Source organism: Silene latifolia, chromosome 11, assembly GCF_048544455.1.
Source record: "Silene latifolia isolate original U9 population chromosome 11, ASM4854445v1, whole genome shotgun sequence".
Classification (NCBI taxonomy): Eukaryota; Viridiplantae; Streptophyta; class Magnoliopsida; order Caryophyllales; family Caryophyllaceae; genus Silene; species Silene latifolia.
The window spans coordinates 198184478-198205525 of record NC_133536.1 but is presented as its reverse complement, the minus strand read 5'-3'; the positions used below and the strand labels follow the sequence as shown (position 1 = coordinate 198205525).

The following is a 21048-nucleotide window of genomic DNA, read 5'->3' as shown; positions in this document are numbered from 1 at the left end:
TTTGGTAGTTTTCAACAAAGGTAAAAAAATTTTAAGTAGTTTCTCGCAAAATTAAAAACTTTAGGTAGTATTTATGAAAATAAGGTAAATGTTAGGTAGTCTTTGACAAAAAACTCTTTTCTTATACAACAATTGTTTTAAGTATAATCCAATGCGATATCAAAAAAGGATATGAGCTTTCTAGCGCTCCTAAATTTAAGATTCCCAAATAATAAAGAGTTTGCGTATGAGCTTCAAATGCAGTGCAAAAAAAATGTTCTGCAAGACAAAATGTAGTGCTTGCTTCTTAAAAAAACACTAATATATTGATCGAGTGCTACACAAATGTATAACAAATTTCTCCCGCTAACCATCAATGTCACTGACATGAAATTTCTATTAAGTTTGAAAAGATTTGTAAGAGAGCTTTTACAGTTAATAACTCATAACCATAAGCTTTGTTGCTCATATAGAGTCTAGATCTCAACTGCAAACGAAAGTGACAGGGCATCAGAGATCACTACTTTTTCAAGATTAAAAACGAATAGTCAGGGGCGAAGCCAGGATCTAAAATATGGGGCAGCGAAAATTTCCTAAATTTTGTACCTATTAAAATACGGCATTGCTCTTTCACATACGACTTTTACTCTTTTGCATACATTTTTTCATAAGTTTTCCACACACTGCCCTTTCCCTTTCCCTCAACCAAATAACTATAATTTTCTCAATTCTCTTTCTCCTAGAACCTAATCAAATTATTTAATTATGGATTTTAATTCTCATGTACTTTGTTTTATAATCAAATTGCAGTAATTTTTGGTGAATTAAGTTAATATAATCAATTTTCTCTTTAGTTAGGGTTTAAAATTTTCAATTAAAGTAAAACTAAAAGTTGCAAGTGAAATTGGGGAGCTGGAAAAAAATTGCCTACAACACCAGCTACACTACAAGTTGACTTAAATTGGATTTGTAGGTAATTTGACAACCAAACAATGAAACTGCAGTAATTCATAGACTTCTTCACTACATTTAGTCAAGAAAATGGAGATCTAATAATGAATTATGTAACAACTCAACCAATTTGGCGGGAAGAAATGAGCCACGTCATCAAAAGTTTGTTAAGAGGAAGTCAAAGTCGGTTAAAGCAAAGTCAAAGTAGTTAATCACTATAAATAATTAGCTGGAATAATTAGTTACATTCATTCATCATAATTCTGTTACAACAAAACAATTCATCTTCTCTTACAATTTTCTGTAATTCTACATTCATTGAATAGTTTACATTTGTAAGCAATTGACATTTGTAATCTTTCATTGATAATAAAACTCCATTAATTCTTCATCCGAGCTTTGTTCTCCATTACTTCGAAGCTCCTGTGTTGAATTGCCGATTTGTGACATTCTTCCGGAATTAATTCCCTGAGATTATTACAGTTGGTATCAGAGACAGTTCATCCTGTCTTCTGTTTTACTTCCGCCATTGTTATACCTTGAAGTTCTTAATTCCACCATTAAAGATTTGAGTGAAGATTTGAGTTCATCCGCCATTAAAGAACAAGATTAAAGCTGGCAAAATTAACAATTGTCCAACTGCGAGCACAAATGGAGGAACGAATGAAATTGATTGAGGATTCCATGGGTATGATGAGGGAACAAAATCAGAGGATTGAGCAGCTTCTTCAGGGTTTTCAGAATAATGCAATGAACAATAGAATCAATGAGGAACCTGGAAATCGTGAAGGTATACATACAAACCCTAGAAATTTCAATTTTAACCCTAAGATTGAATTTCCCCAATTTGATGGTAAAAATGCTAGGAATTGGATTAAGAAATACAACAGATATTTTGATTTGTGTAAAGTACTAAATAACCAAAAAGCAGACCTAGCTTCCTTATATGTGATTGGAAAGGCTGAACCTTGGGTTCAATCTTATATGTCAATTAGAGCAAATGTGGATTGGAATGATTTTGCCATGGATTTGTGTATCAGATTTAAAGAAGCCATTGATAGTAATGTGGTTGAAGAGTTCAATAAATTGTCACAAACTGGTTCTTTAGAGGATTATCTAGATTCATTTGAACATCTTAAAGGTTTGATGTTACAAAGAAACAGATTATTACCTGATCAGTACTTTTTAGACAGTTTTGTTGGAGGTTTAAAACCTGCTGTTAAACCCTTTGTTAAAGCTTTTAAACCTGAAACATTATCTGAAGCAGTAGAGTATGCTAGGTTGCAGGAAGAAACCATTTCTGCAACAAAGATTAACAAACCCGTGTTTGATAAACCACCTCAACCCAGACCTAATTACACCAATTTTCAGACACAGTACAGACCAGGCCAAACTTACCAGAAAAATGACCCTAAAAATACCCCTGCAGGCCACAACTATCAAAAGCAAAACACCCAAATGACCCCTTATAGACCTAACTACAGAAACAAACCCCCCTTGCCTGTAGATGTGGAAGAAAGAAGGAGAAAGAACCTTTGCTTTTATTGTGATGAACAATACACTGCAGGACATGTGTGTAAAGGGAAGTTGTATAAGATTCAGGTGATTCCCATTGAGGAATGTGAGGACACTGAGGGAGAAAGTGAGGAGAGGGAAGAAGAGTGTGAAATGAATATAGAACCTAACATCACTGAAGGAGTAGTGGAGGAACAACCCTTGATTTCTTTAAATGTTATGGCTGGACATAACTCTTTTCAGACCATGAGGGTGACAGGGAAGGTGAGAACCCATTCAGTTCACATTTTAATAGATTCGGGGAGTACACATAATTTCTTGGATGAAGGAGTTGCAAGGAAATTGGGGTGTAGGTTGGTGAATACTTGCCCATTGGAAGTTAGTGTAGCAAATGGAGACAAAATCATTACAACCAAAATGTGTAAGAAATTCACTTGGAAGTTGCATGATGTGGAATTCTTTACTGATGTGATGATTGTGCCTCTAGGAGGGTGTGAGATGGTTCTAGGAGTACAATGGTTGGCTTCTTTGGGACCAGTAAGTTGGGATTTTGACAAGTTAAGAATGGATTTTAATTTTAGAGGAACAAAGGTGGTGTAGAGGGGAATTAAAAAGGGAGAGTTACAGTGGATAAGGGGTGATAAACTGTCCCAAGCATGTAAGGGAGGACAGATATTTGCCTTAGATGTGCAGTACAAGGAGGAAGAAGGAATTGGAGAGGAAGTTAACAGCATTCCTGAGTGCATTAAGGCTGTGTTGGGTGAATTTACTGATGTTTTTGCTGAACCAGATTCCCTACCCCCTCACAGAAGTCATGATCATAAAATCCATTTAAATCCTGGAACCTTACCAATCAATGTGAGACCATATAGATACCCCATCATTCAAAAGAATGCTATTGAACAAATAACCAAAGAAATGTTGGACAGTGGAGTTGTGAGGCATAGCCAGAGTCCTTTCTCCTCCCCTGTGGTTTTGGTTAAAAAGAAAGATGGATCATGGAGACTGTGTGTTGATTATAGAGAGTTGAATAAAAATACAGTGAAAGACAAATTTTCAATTCCTATAATAGATGAGCTTTTAGATGAATTACATGGTTCTACTGTTTTTTCTAAAATAGACCTTAGAGCTGGTTATTGGCAGATAAGAATGCATCCTGAAGATGTTCAAAAAACAGCTTTTAGGACACATGAGGGGCATTATGAGTTTCTAGTAATGCCATTTGGTCTTACTAATGCTCCTTCCACTTTTCAAAGCTTAATGAATGAAATTTTTAGACCACATTTGAGGAAGTTTATTCTAGTATTCTTTGATGACATCTTAATATACAGTCCAAATATTCAAACCCATAAAGAGCATTTAAGAGTGACCCTGAATATTTTGAGGCAAAATACTTTGTATGCCAAAGAAAGCAAATGTTCTTTTGGAGTCCCTAGAGTTGATTATTTAGGACATGTTATTTCTGCACAAGGAGTGGCTACTGACCCTTCTAAGGTCAAAGGAATGATGAATTGGCCCGTACCAAGGAATATCAAGGAATTAAGAGGTTTTCTAGGCTTGACTGGTTATTATAGAAAATTTGTGAGGAATTATGGCCTCATAAGCAAGCCCTTGACAAATCTGTTGAAGAAAAATGGGTTCAACTGGAATGAGGAGGCTACTGAAGCTTTTGAGACACTGAAAACAGCTATGAGTCAGGCTCCAGTCCTGACATTACCTGATTTTTCTGAAATGTTTATGGTAGAAACTGATGCCTCTGATTTAGGCATTGGAGCAGTGTTGTCTCAGAGGGGACATCCCATAGCTTTCCTTAGCAAGGCTGTTGCCCCTAAACACAGATCCTTGTCTACTTATGAGAAAGAGTTACTAGCTATGGTGATGGAAGTGGATAAATGGAGACCCTATCTAATTGGAAGGCACTTTGTGGTGAAGACTGACCATTTCAGTCTGAAATACTTGCTAGAACAGAAGCTTACAAGTTCATTTCAGGCCAAATGTTTACCTAAATTCTTGGGCCTGGATTATGAAGTGGTGTACAGAAAAGGGAAGGAAAATGTAGTGGCAGATGCTTTATCTAGGGTAACAGGAGGGGAACTCATGAACATGGTCATTACGCAAATCAGGTCTGATCTGATGCACCGAGTTCAGGAAAGTTGGAAATTAGAAGAGTGCCAACAACTCATACATTCACTTGTTGCTGGCTCAGTTTCTCACAGTAAGTATAAATGGGAGAATGATCAGCTTTACAGAAAGGGGAAGCAAGTTGTGGGCCCTGACACACCTCTAAGGCAAGAATTATTGGCCTTATTGCATGAAACAGCAGTGGGAGGTCATTCAGGAGTGCATGGAACTTATATGAGGATTTCTGCAATTTTTTACTAGAAGGGCATGAAGAAGGAGATTAGAAGTTTAATAAGACAATGTAGGGTGTGCCAGCAAAACAAACCTCTACAACAAGCACCTGCTGGGTTATTGCAACCTCTCCCTATTCCTGAAGCAATTTGGGTAAATATATCAATGGATTTCATTGAAGGCCTTCCTAAGTCACATGGGAAAGACACTATACTGGTAATAGTGGGATGACTCAAGAAGAATGCTCATTTTTTTCTTTGTCTCACCCTTTTGATCTTTGTGTGAAGTGGCCAAGGTCTATTTTGAACAAGTATTCAGGTTACATGGGGTGCCAAAAACCATTACCAGTGACAGAGACAAGGTGTTTTTGAGTAAGTTTTGGCAAGAACTGTTCAGAATGTTACAGGTGGAATTACTGCTGTCTACTGCTTACCATCCTCAGACAGATGGTCAAACAGAGATTGTGAACAAATGTTTAGAGACATATCTAAGGTGTATGACTGGTGAAAGGCCTAAATATTGGACAAATTGGATTCCCCTTGCTGAATGGTGGTACAACAGTAATTTTCATTCAGCTATTGGCACTACTCCTTTTGAAGTGGTCTATGGACAGCCTCCCCATATCCACATTCCTTACTTTAGTGGAGATTGTTCAGTAGCAGCTGTGGACAGGAGCTTAGCAGCCAGGGAAGAGTGTATAAACATGCTGAAGTTTCATCTCAAGAGGGCTCAAGATAGAATGAAACAACAAAGTGACAGACACAGATCAGACAAACAGTTTGCTGTAGATGACTGGGTGTATGAAATTGCAGCCTTACAGACAAATATCACTGGTATATAGACCTTATCACAAATTGGCTCCCAAATACTTTGGTCCTTTTCAAGTGATAGCAAGACAAGGAGAAGTGGCTTATGTGCTTAAATTGCCTGCTCATGCCAAAATTCATCCAGTTTTTCATATATCTCAGCTGAAGAAGCACCATGGACCTCTTCCTGTAACAGTATCAATTCCTGAAATGGACAGCAACATGCAGATACAGGCTGAGCCCATTGCTGTGCTGGAAAGGAAGATGATGAAGAAGGGAAATAGGGCTGTGGTTTATGTTCTGATCCACTGGTCTAATGGATCTGAAAATGATGCTACTTGGGAATCATATGAAGAAATTGAAAAGAGGTTTCCTGAGTTCAATTTAAATGGAACTTGAGGTCAAGTTTTTTGAAAGGAGGATGGATTGTAACAACTCAACCAATTTGGCGGGAAGAAATGAGCCACGTCATCAAAAGTTTGTTAAGAGGAAGTCAAAGTCGGTTAAAGCAAAGTCAAAGTAGTTAATCACTATAAATAATTAGCTGGAATAATTAGTTACATTCATTCATCATAATTCTGTTACAACAAAACAATTCATCTTCTCTTACAATTTTCTGTAATTCTACATTCATTGAATAGTTTACATTTGTAAGCAATTGACATTTGTAATCTTTCATTGATAATAAAACTCCATTAATTCTTCATCCGAGCTTTGTTCTCCATTACTTCGAAGCTCCTGTGTTGAATTGCCGATTTGTGACATTCTTCCGGAATTAATTCCCTGAGATTGTTACAAATTAACTTAAATACTTACTCTCAACAAGTTATCTTTTTAACTCGTAAACATTACTGCATAACTTTCATGAAGCAAATCGGACATTAATTAAAAGTGCATAAATTTTTCAATTACTGTCTTACGACATACAGTTTTTTGCATCCGCAAAATTTTCTCATGAATGATCAGTAATGCATTTAATTGCCTTGCCCTCTTCATTTGTGAAATTCCCGATTGTTGGTGGAATATGGGCCGTCGTGGCCTGCGGGTGGGTTTGTGGAGGGAGGTATGGTGGAATGAGCGGTGGTAGGTTTTTTATTGTCAAAGAATTAGGGGACGAAACAAAGAGAGGGAGAAATGATTGTAAAAATGAGAGGGGTAAAATTGAAAAATGCGTATGTAAAAGAGTAAAATGCGTATATGAAAAAGCAACACTCTTAAAATAAGCGCAAATATCAAAATATATACGGAGGGAATTTTTTTAGCTAATGGCTCATTGATTTAACGATCGCACGTTTGAGTTTAGGAATAAGCTAAAATGTTTTCAGGAATATTGTTGTGCGTCGTTAATGATCATGCTCATATCTTTAAAGGTTAGCACTTTCAAAATTTAATTTATGTGAATAGTTTGTGTAACTATTAAAGCGTAACTAACAAAAACGTTAACAATATTCACTAATTTATATTTTGTAACAAAAACGTAACATGTACAACTAATTATAAGGAAATATCTATGTAATACTTCCTCATTCAAGCTAATTATATACTACCTCCATCTCAACAACTCCTTTACATTTTATTATAATAATTTTCACAAATGAATAAAATTGTAAATAATTTATTGAGACGGGGGAGTATACGTCTATTAGCATATGGTAAGTACTAACTACTAAGTACCATTATTAGGTTAGGGCGTTAGCCGTTAGGCACATCATTTGAAATAAAGGAGTAAAAAAAATGCTTCTAAGAGGAATTGAACACAGACAACTTAGATGGTGGACAAAACTCCTTACCACTTGCACACATACATACAGTAAATATTGTGATGTTAGTTTAATTTATTCATTTCTTAAAGTCAGTAGAATTGGGTAGCAGGAAGTCGTCTTCTTCCTCGGTATTTCTAGGCTTGGGGTAGCAGCGGCTACCCCTTGCTACCCTCTAGCTTCGCCCCTGCGAATAGTGATAGGTCACTACTACAGCGAGGCAGGGAGTTTGAAGGGGTGAGTTTGCTTTGCTGCTTATTTGCTCTATTAGAAATGGCAAAAAAAAAACTTAAATCTTTAGTCTTCAACTTCTCACCATAATGGCTGTGAATATATCGGTGGTTGGCCATGGTCTAATACATGCTCCTGTCAATAAAAAACAAATATTCTTTAAAATGTGTTGGATAAATGCCGGGCTGTCAGTTTTGAATGTTTTATGGTGCAACAATTGAGATTAAGCTGCAACAGCCGATATTTAGTGTCATGTTACTCATGTATGCATCACCTCTCCAATGCTCTTATTAAAAGACATGAAACACAGCAGTAGATCACATACACTACCTTATAGTTGGAGCATCTTTGGTAGTATTGTTGCTCTTTTCCATTATAACTGCCAATTTGATGTTCCAGTATTCTATTTGAGATTCACAAGGTGGTACGTTATCTTCCAGCTGGGAAAGTATCCTAAACACATGCCAAAAAAAGGTTGGAGACTATAGTGTAAATTCAATAAATGGATTAATAAGCAATAAAAAAGACGAACTCTCGCATACCAAGCTTGATATACTCTTCACTTTGGTCCATGAACTTTAATAGCCAGCTTTTTAGCCATATGCATCAAGCTTGATCTGCTCGAAAGTTACAAAATGTATAATACTGTCACAAAAGGCCGTAGAAACATTTTATGCCGTAGAGAAAAACAGAAGTAAAAACGGAAACTGAAGGAGCCAATCAAAATGGCACTGGCACATTGATGATTAGTTTTACAAGATCAAGAGTGAGCCAATGTTCTACACTATACTGCAAATTCAAACTCCCGAAACCGTAGGGCTTGATTAGGATTACAAACATCCATTCGTATTTTGTTTGCTTCGGGCTTTCAATCCAACAATTTGAAGTGAAATTCAGACAAGTCACACATTAACACTCTGAGGATATCTCTAGTTTCACTACAAGAGGCATCATATTTTGCTGTCTTTACCTTAAATTTGCAGGTATCTTTTATAGTGAAAATGTTAATGCTACAGCAGGAGGCGCAATTAAAACAACAATGAACTTTCAAAAGGGTTTATGACTGAATTAAAAATAAATAAAGAGGAGCACATTACGAACAACATCGAAATCCCGACTATGTAAATAAGGGAACACATCCCCGACTATAAATTAAGAATAGCAAGAGTAAAAGTTACATTTTGTGAATAAGAGAACATAAACAATCTCAATATCTCACCAAATAGAAAAAAGTGGCAAGAGATTCTTGTGTGTTAGACACGTCAATTTAATAGGGCAAAGCCATTCGGCAAAAACCACATCAATGCATAGTATGAAATTACGATTCCAAATGTGAAGTAGGAAAGAGTCTATTTACCGCAGAAACATCTAGAAATAGTCCACATATACTGTAGATTATCTAGTCTCGTGGAACAATTTCAACAGTTCATCCGGTCTTTTCGTGCAGCAACCGTTCAGGCCACTTCGACAACCAGCACACCCTGCAGACCATATACAAATGTCATTTACGACTCCAATTAGCAAATATTACCCTAATCACCAGACACATATGTTCCCAAATGCTTAAGGAACCACTCCACTCTTAAAGTCTTGAGTTCTCTAAATTGAATGATAAACAAGGCTCTTAAATATACAAAGAAGGTAACTCATTAATAACATATATGCCTCAAAACTGCGAATTGGTTATTTTTCTGAGGTTTCAGTAAAAACATGCACCATAAAACCATATACTCTGGAGCATAGTAATGTGTAAAAAAATCACGATCATACAAAGTATCTGTTGGATTAATCTCCCAAAAACTCCAACAATTAAATGTTGAAATAAAGTGTTAAATGTTTCACAAGATAATACGTAAATTATTTACGTTTTGGAAGAAGAAATATATAATGCACAAAAGGTTATGAAATTGTTTTAATGAAAACAATTAATGGTTTACTAGAAGTTATGAGAACTTTTAGTATAAATTGATGTTGATGCTAATAGTTTTAACACACACAAAATTAGAAAGACAAATTACATTATATTGGTGAGAATACTTCTTGTTCTAGAAGAGAGAAAAGAGAGTGTTCAACATCCATTAGAAATAATAAGAGTGAGGCAAAGTTTGAGAGAAAGTGACAATACTAGTGTGAGTGATTGTACTTTACAAACTTTGCAATATCTTATTAGTGAATTAATTTGTCGAGAGAGCCGTGGTTTTCCCCTTAGTTGAGAAGAGTTTCCACATGAGAAATTGTGGTGTCACTTTATTTGATCTTACTTACGTTCGTTGTGTGTGTTCCTTCGTAGTATCGTTGTTGGGTGAGATTCTTCCCGCACCGGGTTTACAGGACGCTTCCCCAACAGTATCTCCTTCTATTCCTTGTCCTCGGCGCATGTTCCTCTCACAACAACGAATGAGCAATCGAAATTTGTTCTGTTTGGGCGGGAAAATGAATAAACCACTTCACAAGTTGGTCTGTTACAATCATTTGTACTTAACCATGTTGGTCTGTTACAATCAAATTTGTACAAAGCTGCATAGCTGAAAATCAAAAAAGCCATAATATATAATCATATATTTATTATATAGCCCCTAATTACTAAACTCCTTGTCAATTTTATAAACTGAACATAAAGAAATTAGTGAGACACTCAAACAAGGAATACGTAAAACACGGACAGAAGGGAGTAAGTCAAATCTGTACAAATGCAAAAATTCAATAAGTTGTATAAATGAAATTTAACAAAGCTAAAATATATACTCCCTCTATCCGGATCAATTCTATATACTGAAACGTAAAGAAATGACCAAGACACTCAAATAAGGAAAACGTAACGACCTGACAAAGACGGAAGGAGTAAATTAAGAAAGATAAAAAACCCAAAGAGATACAACAGTATTCAAAACCCAACCGGGTTGACCGCTTAAAGAAAGATAAGTTAATCCCATAGCTAATGCAAGATTACCAACACTCTTGCAGTTGTCCCATAATCTTTTTCCTCCGACTCCACCTTAAATACAAAATTAAACCCTTGATTAAATTTCACAGTTGAGTGTTACTCTTTTAAAAACTATTGATATGTTACTCTCTCCATCAGAAACTATTCAGCTATACAAATAAGGCATTTGTATATCAACTCAGCTATAATACCCCATGATCAAAACACAATTCAGCAAAACCTGTGCGGAAATCACAAGCCAATGTGTAAGTGAAATTGTGAAACCCCAATTTTATTTTTTCCTATAAATTGGTGAACACATATGTCAATAAAACTAAGACTATACGATAAAAAGCCAATTTAAACTCCAGCATTTTTATAGGAGGGGAAAGTGTGATGAAAAATCTAAACTATATTGAACGACAATAAGAAATAAAAGACTTAAATAACAATTCTGAAAAATATTGAACAAGAATAGGGTCAGGAAAAACCTCTTAGATCAAATTAGTATAAATAGTAGCCGTCGTCGTGACATTATCTTTAGCCGTAATATCCGAAGTCACCGGAGTGTTGGCTCGTTACCCTCTACAAATTGCCGCCATATTCTATTAATATTTCCTAGTTGGGAAATTAAAGAAGTGTAAACATTACAATATCACATTGGCTATAAGTAATCAAGAAGACGACAATTATGTGAGGTAGCAAAAGAAATTACCTTTCTGCTCATATAAGCTGTAGGGGAGAGAAGGATAGAAGCGAAAACTGAAAAGCCAATTCAGAAGGTACCTTCCTTAGCTCTCTGGAAATACAAAATATTTCACAATGAAGCATTAGAATATTGACATATTGAAATATACAGAAAAATGGTGATAGATGAAACTGCTCATATAAACTAATGCCTAAACAACTCCCTTGAATAGACAGATAAGAAACAGAGACATTGAAGATTAGTTCTAGCATTAGCTTGACAAAATAAAGATGCACACACTGGGAATGAACCCCTGTGAACTATTATGATAGAGTATGACCATTTTCTGCGCAGTAAAGTAAGGATGACACTACCAAATACATAGTACAAATTAAGAATTAAAATCAAATTTACACCCTCATGCCTTCTCTAAGAAAGAGAAAGTGAAATCTTTCAAAGTTTATAGGGGAAGAACAAAAAGGCTATTAATCTACCATGTACTAATAAATGTAATTTAGAACTTGAATCAATCAAAATCAATACTGTAATCGATCAAAATCAAGATGATTAATACAACGATCAGATCATCGTACGACTTCGTTATCAAATCCAAGGCAGTACTTGAATAAATCAAAATCTAAATAGTCAAAAGCAATCAAAACCTAAATAATCATCAAGCAATCAAACGAAAAGTAGAAATAACCAACGATAAGATCGAAGACATACCATTCCAGAATGCCGATGAATAAACCCAAATTAAGCAATCGAACACAACTGCATCACATACGATTAATTATATAAGTGAGAAACAAAATAAGCTATGGGGAATCATCAATAGCTGTAGCCTTAAACTGAGCAGTATTGCAGAAATTACGGGAATCAAATTGCAAATGAAGTTGAAATCGAAACCCTAGTTTAGAAAAAGGGAGAAAGAGAAGAAGAAATGAATACCAAAAATGTAGAAGCTCATCAAATTGAAGCCCTAATCGTAACAAATGCAGCGATTTGCAGAGTTGAATTGAACCAAGAAAGAGAAGGAAAATGTTTTTTACGGTGATATGATCCCACTAAAAGAATACCCATTGATCTGGAATAATATAGATAGTTTCCGATGTTTAATTGTGGACAATAAAACTTGCAATAGAATTGATAGAAATAAATTAAGCTGGAGAAATCGAGTTTGTTCACCTGAGTTTGTTCCGATCGCAATTGAAGGAGAAGGAAAATGAAAGACAAATAATTTTTGGTTAGCAGAAAGTAGCGATGAGAATGAAAGAGTAAACAAATTTAGGTTAGCAGGGAAGAATAAAGAGGAATGATGAGTGGTAGAGAGAAGAAGACTGTTCATCACATGCCAAGCACGGAGAACACTGCTCTACTGTTCATTGTAGAGTATTTTCCAATGTTCATGCATTTAGAAGGGTCTTAGAAGAAGGGTCTTAGATATCAAATTCATATCAAAACAATTATATCAGGTTTTCATCGATCCTTATACCGACTTTGCCTTTCTACTGCCATCACCCTCTACTCGACACACCCATGGCTTCCAACAACAACCTCATTCCAAACCTTGATGAATCCACCAAACTCCTCCTCTCCATCTCATTCCCACACTGTACCAAACTCACGGCAAACACGTATCGATCGTGTAGCTATCAAATCACCCGTCTCCTTCAACGCTACGGTCTCGTCTCGTACCTTGATGGGACCAAGACACCACCACCCAAAACCGTGACTCCCACCACCACTGAAGCCAAACCAAACCCCAAATCCACCCCATGTATCTTCGTTGGCTACTCCAATACTCAAAGTGCATATCTATGTTTTGACCCTTCCACTAAAAGGCTCTACACTTCACGACATGTTCGGTTTGTCGAAACCGAATTTCCATACCCGGACCTCGTGAAACAACCAGTCCCTTCCTCCCTTTCTTCTAATCAATGGTGTGACCTTACCATTCCTCTACTTGACACACCACCTCCCGTCACCACCTCTCCTGACCAGTCCACACCTATCAACCCTAACTCCCCACGTTCCCCACCTTCCACTGCCACAACTTCACCACTCTCTCCTTCCATTGCCGCCTCCTCTCCTGATCACCTAGTCAACTCCTCTGACACCTCCCAACCATCCACCACCACTCCCACATCCAGCCCTATTCCCAACCCACCTCCTCCTCCACTACTCCCTACCCGAGTCACCACCTGCCTGTCCAATAATATCATTAAACCCAACCCTAAATATGCTAAACCGCAACCCTTTTCAGTCCCCATGTCACCCCCACCACGACCAAGCGGGCTCTCATCGACCCTCGCTGGAGAGCCCCTATGGTCGATGAACATGACGCCTTACTACGCAACCAAACATGGACACTCGTACCTCGACATAATGCCCCTAATGTTGTTGGATGTAAATGGGTCTTTCGGATTAAATATAATCCCGATGGCAGTCTCAAACAACACAAGGCTCGCTTAGTTGCCAAAGGGTTCCATCAACGCCCCGGCATCGACTACTCTGAAACATTTAGCCCGGTTATAAAACCCACGACAATTCGTCTCATCCTTACCCTTGTCGTCACTAACGGTTGGCATCTGCATCAAATAGATATCAACAACGCATTCTTTCAAGGGAACCTCACTGACACGGTATTTATGACCCAACCCCCTGGTTTTGTCAATACCGACAAGCCTGATCACGTTTGCAAGCTTAACAAGGCCATTCACGATCTAAAACAAGCCCCGAGAGCATGGTATACGGAACTCAAGAAATATCTCCTCACCTCAGGTTTCAAAAAGTCCCTCTCGGACCCTTCGCTATTCATTTTTAACAACCCCACCACGCGTCTTTTTGTACTTGTTTACGTTGACGATATTATTGTCACCGGACCCAACGTCACTCAGATTCACTCGTTCATTACAAAAATTTCTACAAAATTCTCACTTAAACACCTAGGACCTCTATCTTATTTTCTAGGAAAATGAGGTAACACCCACAAAAAAAAATGGTTTGTATCTAAACCAAACTAAATATTTGTCTGATGTCTTATACAAATACAAAATGCAATACTGCAAGCCCGCTTCAACACCGATGCTATCCCACCCACCACTTATTAAAGAACCCTCTCAACCCATCGAAAATGAGACTGACTATCGCGCTCTCGTTGGTAGTTTACAATACCTCTCACTCACTAGACCTGACATTGCCTTTCCTGTCAATAAACTCACTCCATTCCTCACTCACCCCACCTCGTCTCACTGGTCAGCTCTAAAAAGGCTCCCCCGGTACCTTTAGGGCACTCTACACCTCGGCATACACTTAACGAAATCCTCTCCTCTCGGCCTCCATGCGTTTTGCGACGCTGATTGGGGTGGTGATCCTACCGACTATGTGTCCACATCTGGTTACTTGATTTATTTAGGTCGTAATCCAATTTCATGGTCTTACAAGAAGCAGAAAGCCCTATCCTTATCCTCGACGGAAGCAAAATTTCGTGCCATAGCCAACACTACCTCCGAGTTACTTTAGTTACATTTACTTCTTCAAGAGCTCAGGTTACCTCACTCTCAAGCTCCCACTATATATTGTGACAATCTAAGTGCCACACATTGCTTGGCCAATCCCGTCTTTCACTCTAGAATGAAACACCTTGCCCTATCCTTCCATTTTGTGAAAGAACATGTTCGACAAGCCACTATTCGGATTCAACACATAAATGGCACTGACCAACTGGCCGATGCATTAACAAAACCGCTCCACAAACCGCGCTTCCTTGAATTATCTTCCAAGATTGGACTCCGTCGAAGACCATCCATCTTGAGCAGGAATGTCAAAGATATCACTCAACCAATTCCTTAATTGGTGGAGGATCCTACGTACATACATGCATAATCTTAGCTATTGTATCTTCTTGTTATTTGTTATCATATTAGGTTTAATTGTTGCTATATTAGCTCCTATTTTCTAGTATCTTGTTGACCTACAACACCTATTGTATAGCTATAAATACTCTTGTACTCATACCTTTTAATATATATCAAATTCATATCAAAACAATTATCTTATAGTGATCTCCTCATGGTGGTACGATATAAGGAAAATGTGATGAATGAACTCGATACTAATTACGATTATGGCATTATTTATAGAACAATCTATTTTCAAGTCTACAAACTCAATCCGAAAGAGAAAAAATGGGAATACATTGAAGATCTGGGTGACGTAATGTTGTTTGTAGGTGATAATTCTTCCATGTCTACTTTGTTGGTACATAACAAATGTTTACAAAGTAATTGTATATATTTCACGGATGACAAAAGTGTTGAGTGGCCAATGGTGACAGAGGGTGGAGGACATGATATGGGTACATATGACATCAAGTATGGTCAAGTACGACGGTTCTATGGAGGAGTTGATTTGCGCTCTTCATTTTGCCCAGCAATATTTTTTATTCCCCAGCTTTAAGTAAAGTTATTGATTGTCCAAATTATGATGGTTGGATCTTGTTTTCATCGATCACTAGTTTTAAACCCGTGCAAATTGCACGGGTATAGTTTCAGATTTGTTGTCTAAAATAATGTTAAAATGTTGATTGAGTTTTGTATAAAATCATATTTAAAAATTTCAACTAGAATCAAAGAGAAATAGTAACTAAACACAAAAATACGATTGAGAACACTATTGCGAAGAGGTTTTAACATAGTGATTGACGATGATCATGTGAACGATAAGTTTTTCGATAGAATTAGACAGCAGTACAGCAATACACAGCACTAAACAACAGTGATGCTACATCAACAAAACAGTAAAGATACTTCAAGGTCAATTATGATGCACAATTAACGAAAACAAACGATGCACAATTAACGAAAATGAAATAAAAAAGAGGGAAATAATTTACGGGTTGAGGAAATTGCCAAAATTCTGAGGAAGAATTGTGTAATTGTGAATGCCGAAATTCTGAGAAAGAGTTGTGAAATTGTGAAGGCAGTTGGTTCAGTTCAGGTATATATAAAAAAAATACAGAAATTTGCTTGAGCGGGAAATGACATTCAAATTTGAATTGGGCCCCAATCACAGGGCTAGCCCAGTTAGATATTGGACTAGTCCAGTTAGATATAACTGGATCAGTATCTATACTCTTTAAATAGATAAAAAAAAATTAACAGTAATAAACAAATGATAAAATGTTATAGATCTACTCCGTTTGATATGCAAAACAACAACACAACAAAAATAATTGATGATAATTTTAAAGGTCAAAACAACAACAACAACAACAACAACAACAACAACAAAAATTGAGATTAACCGTAGTATTTTCAGTTTAGGTAACTTTTGAATCGGTTATTATTGAATTATTTAATGGTAGTAATAGTAGTTTACAGAAAATCTATGAAATATAATTAAAAGACTACCTTAAAATGACGAATAAACACCACGTAGACAAAGCCACGTATGATCCAAAAATGCAGACATGATATGAGTGCATATGACATTAAGTATGGTCAAGTACGACGGTTCTATGGAGGAGTTGATTTGCGCTCTTCATTTTGCCCAGCAATATTTTTTATTCCTCAGCTTTAAGTAAAGTTATTGATTGTCCAAATTATGATGGTTGGATCTTGTTTTCATCGATCACTAGTTTTAAACCTGTGCAAATTGCACGGGTATAGTTTCAGATTTGTTGTCTAAAATAATGTTAAAATGTTGATTGAGTTTTGTAGAAAGTCATATTTAAAAAATTCAACTAGAATCAAAGAGAAATAGTAACTAAACACAAAAATACGATTGTGAATACTATTGCGAAGAGGTTTTAACATAGTGATTGACGATGATCATGTGAACGATAAGTTTTCCGATAGAATTAGACAGCAGTACAACAATACACAGCACTAAACAACAGTGATGCTACATCAACAAAACAGTAAAGATACTTCAAGGTCAATTATGATGCACAATTAACGAAAATAAACGATGCACAACTAACGAAAATTAAATAAAAAAGAGGGAAAGAATTTACGGGTTGAGGAAATTGCCAAAATTCTCTTGAAGAATTGTGAAATTGTGAATGCCGAAATTCTGAGAAAGAGTTGTGAAATTGTGAAGGCAGTTGGTTCAGTTCAGGTATATATAAAAAAAATATAGAAATTTGCTTGAGCGGGAAATGACATTCAAATCTGAATTGGGCCCCAATCACAGGGCTAGCCTAGTTAGATATTGGGCTAGTCCGGTTAGATATAACTGGATGAGTATCTATACTCTTTAAATAGATAAAAAAAATTAGCAGTAATAAACAAATGATAAAATGTTATAGATCTACTATGTTTGATATGCAAAACAACAACACGACAAAAATAATTGATGATAATTTTAAAGGTCAAAACAACAACAACAACAACAACAACAACAACAACAACAACAACAAAAATTGAGATTAACCGTAGTATTTTCAGTTTAGGTAACTTTTGAATCGGTTATTATTGAGTTATTTAATGGTAGTAATAGTAGTTTACAGAAAATCTATAAAATATGATTAAAAGGATACCTTAAAATGACAAATAAACGCCACGTAGACAAAGCCACGTAGGATCCAAAAATGCCACGTAAATGCCACGTAAATGTGAGCATCAAAACCCATTGCCACGTAATTGTCTTATTTTATAGATTTAATTCATTTTTCTCTAAATTAATTTAATTTATGTAACCCTTACAAATTTACAGCAAAATTTCGTAATTTATAATCAATATTGACATTTTAATTGAACTTTTGTAATTAAAACATGTTAATAAACGTCATAATTTATAATTAAAATTTACATTTTAATTGAAATTTTGGTAATAAAACATGTTAATAAATTAAAACTTTTCATATTACTTAACATGCATCCACCATTTTTATTAACACTTTTTTCCTATTTAATTCATTTTTTTTATTAAACATTATAATAAATTGATTAAAACTCTTCATACTTAACACCCACCAAATTAATTAAAATTTCTTCCTATCTAATTAATTTTTGTAATATAATACCCCCTCCATTTTTTTATATATGACGTTTTACATTTACGAGGTAAGCCTTTGACTTTAATATTTACACAACTATATTTGTTCAAAAAATATAAAAATGGTACCATTAAATTTCTTACGAAAAACTCTTTCATATGAGTATACATATCATAATATTTAATCTTATATTTTAAGAGATATTGAAGAGAGAAGAGAGTGTCTCGAAATGTGAGAAAGTCATATATAAAAAAACAGAGGGAGTATGTTAATAAATTGATTAGATGTCTTTATACTACTTAATACCCATAATTTTCATTAACATATTTCTCTATTTAATTCACCTCTTGAGTTGCTCAGCAATCAATTATCTAATTTAATAATACCACAAAATAAATTAAAAATAAAATTAAAATATGAGAGTCTATGGTTGTGTGATGGCTATAAAACCTATAATACCTATGATAGTTTCTATTCACAATATTTATTAAAAATCTATTGCTCATTTGCCAATGAGTTTCTAAGTTGTGGATTATATTTTATGGTTTAATTTATTTATTTGATTATAGAGAGTATATTGAGTATTATTATTGAGTATTGTTGTTGTTATGTCCAATAAAGTATATATTTTAATTTGTTATCTTATTGGTTTTATAAATCCTTTGATTTATATATAGGGTGGATCCCCAATAAACAAAATACTCAGTCACAAAAAGAAGGTTATATATACCAAAAGATAAAACATATAACATGGTAGAAAGCTATTCTACTATGGAAATTCTTGATCATTTGAAGCACTCATCCCTACATTTCACTACATTTTTGCAAGGCACAAACGCTATATAAAGAAAATAAATTAAACAAGTGTACATACATTTGCATGTCTCTCAGCTGCCTTCAGTGAATCATATGATGTAGAAGTAGGACAGATAGTGCAAAGATACAATTTCTTCTTAGCCATTACAAAAAAACCTGCAAGAATTGGAAACAGAGTGAATAAAAAAAAAGTTTAGAAACAGCAGTATAACAAAATGACGATCAATTGTAAAGATTAAGTCATGCTTAAATTGTTCTTAGAGTAGTCAGAAAAACACAATAACCAGATGTAAAAGAGGACTAATAATATAAAACCAAACTGGACAAGTAATCAAATAACAGCAACTATAAATCTTATAATGCGAAACAATTAAAAGATCAGAAAGTAACAAAACAAAAATATTAAATTACCACAAGAATAATACGAGTACTACAGGAAATAATAAAAAAAATCAAACGGTCATAAAAGGTACAACCTAACCTATTCAATTAATTTATCACAATTATTCAAAAAAAACAAGAAAACTAAGTTACCGTAAAAATGAATTACCTAATGCAAAATTGAATAACCAATACAAAAAACAATAACACAACCAAGAAAGTCACAAAAACAAGAGTAGGAGAATAACAATAACGAATCACAATTATTGAATAAAATCAGGAAAACTAGGTAAATAAATGATCATAAAAAAAACCTAAAAATTTCACAAAATAAAAAAATCATCCAATAACAAAAATCAAAATCTCAAACAGAAATACATTGAATTACAGTAAAAACGATTCACATAATGCAAAAATGAATCACCTAATCCGAAAACAGTAGCATAATCAAGAAAGTCATAAAACGAGTATACGACAATCGAAATAACGAATTCAAAAGACTAAAGAAGAATCAAGAAACTAGAGGAACAACATAATACGAACGAAATCTCAAACAGAAATAACATTGAATTACAGTAAAAACGATTCACATAATGCAAAAATGAATCACCTAATCCGAAAACAGTAACATAATCAAGAAAATCATGAAACGAGTATACGACAATCGAAATAACGAACTCAAAAGAACTGAAGAAGAATCAAGAAACTAGAGGAACAACATAATACGAACGAAATCTCAAACAGAAATAACATTGAATTACAGTAAAAACGATTCACATAATGCAAAAATGAATCACCTAATCCGAAAACAATAACATAATCAAGAAAGTCATAAACCGAGTATACGACAATCGAAATAACGAATTCAAAAGAACTGAAGAAGAATCGAGAAACTAGAGAAACGACATAATACGAACGAAATTCAAAGACTTAATTTAAAATAAAATTTAGAAAAAAGAGAAAAAAATACTGTGAGAAGAAGGTCAAGTTGTTTAGCGATTATGCAGAGAAGTTGTTTAACGATTATGGAATGAGTGTAAAATTACTAAGGTTTGGCTATATATAAAAAATTGATTCCAACAAATTTTCGACAATTTGGAGGGAAATGAATATTAGAGAATTTGAATTAACATATGTTGGGCTTAACCTCATACTTTTACATGTCTAGTCAAGCGCAACAAAAAAAGGCCAGTGGTTAACAACAAAGGCCCAATGGTTACACACTTACATGACAGATGTTGGCGGTTAAGTATAATTAATATATGAAATGAGTTTTAAAAAAAGTAATTAAATAAATTTACGAGCAAATATTAATATATAAAAATAAATTATTTATTACAAAAATCAAAAGTTACATATAATTTGGGAAGGAATTCTTGTTTGGATATAAAATTAATCGACGAAAAGAATTTAAAAGTAATATAGAGTATAAAATTTATAAAATGTTACAGATTTGCACAATTTAATTTGCAAAACAACTACGAAGAACTAACAGTTATTTTAAAGGTCAAATCAATAAAAATGAATGATTAAAATATACGAAAGTGATTTTATCGACGAAAAACGATAAATCAAATATCTATCGCATTAGAGAAATATAGAAAGCAAAACTACAATAGACATGGAAAAATAGGATGCAGTAG

At 34.8% G+C, this 21048-nt stretch overlaps 2 long non-coding RNA genes across 2 annotated transcripts; both read right to left on the bottom strand.

Moving 5' to 3' along the window:
• Positions 1–7280: 7280 nt before the first annotated feature.
• LOC141615292 (uncharacterized) lies at positions 7281–8424 on the bottom strand. The gene is made up of 3 exons (XR_012529784.1): positions 8137–8424; positions 7925–8047; positions 7281–7729 (listed from the first exon to the last, which is right to left on the bottom strand). It is a non-coding gene; the product is annotated as an uncharacterized LOC141615292 (long non-coding RNA).
• Positions 8425–8957: 533 nt separating this feature from the next.
• On the bottom strand, positions 8958–12631 carry LOC141615291 (uncharacterized). The gene is made up of 7 exons (XR_012529783.1): positions 12394–12631; positions 12157–12292; positions 11932–11979; positions 11233–11316; positions 11009–11135; positions 9860–10119; positions 8958–9075 (listed from the first exon to the last, which is right to left on the bottom strand). It is a non-coding gene; the product is annotated as an uncharacterized LOC141615291 (long non-coding RNA).
• Positions 12632–21048: the final 8417 nt, after the last annotated feature.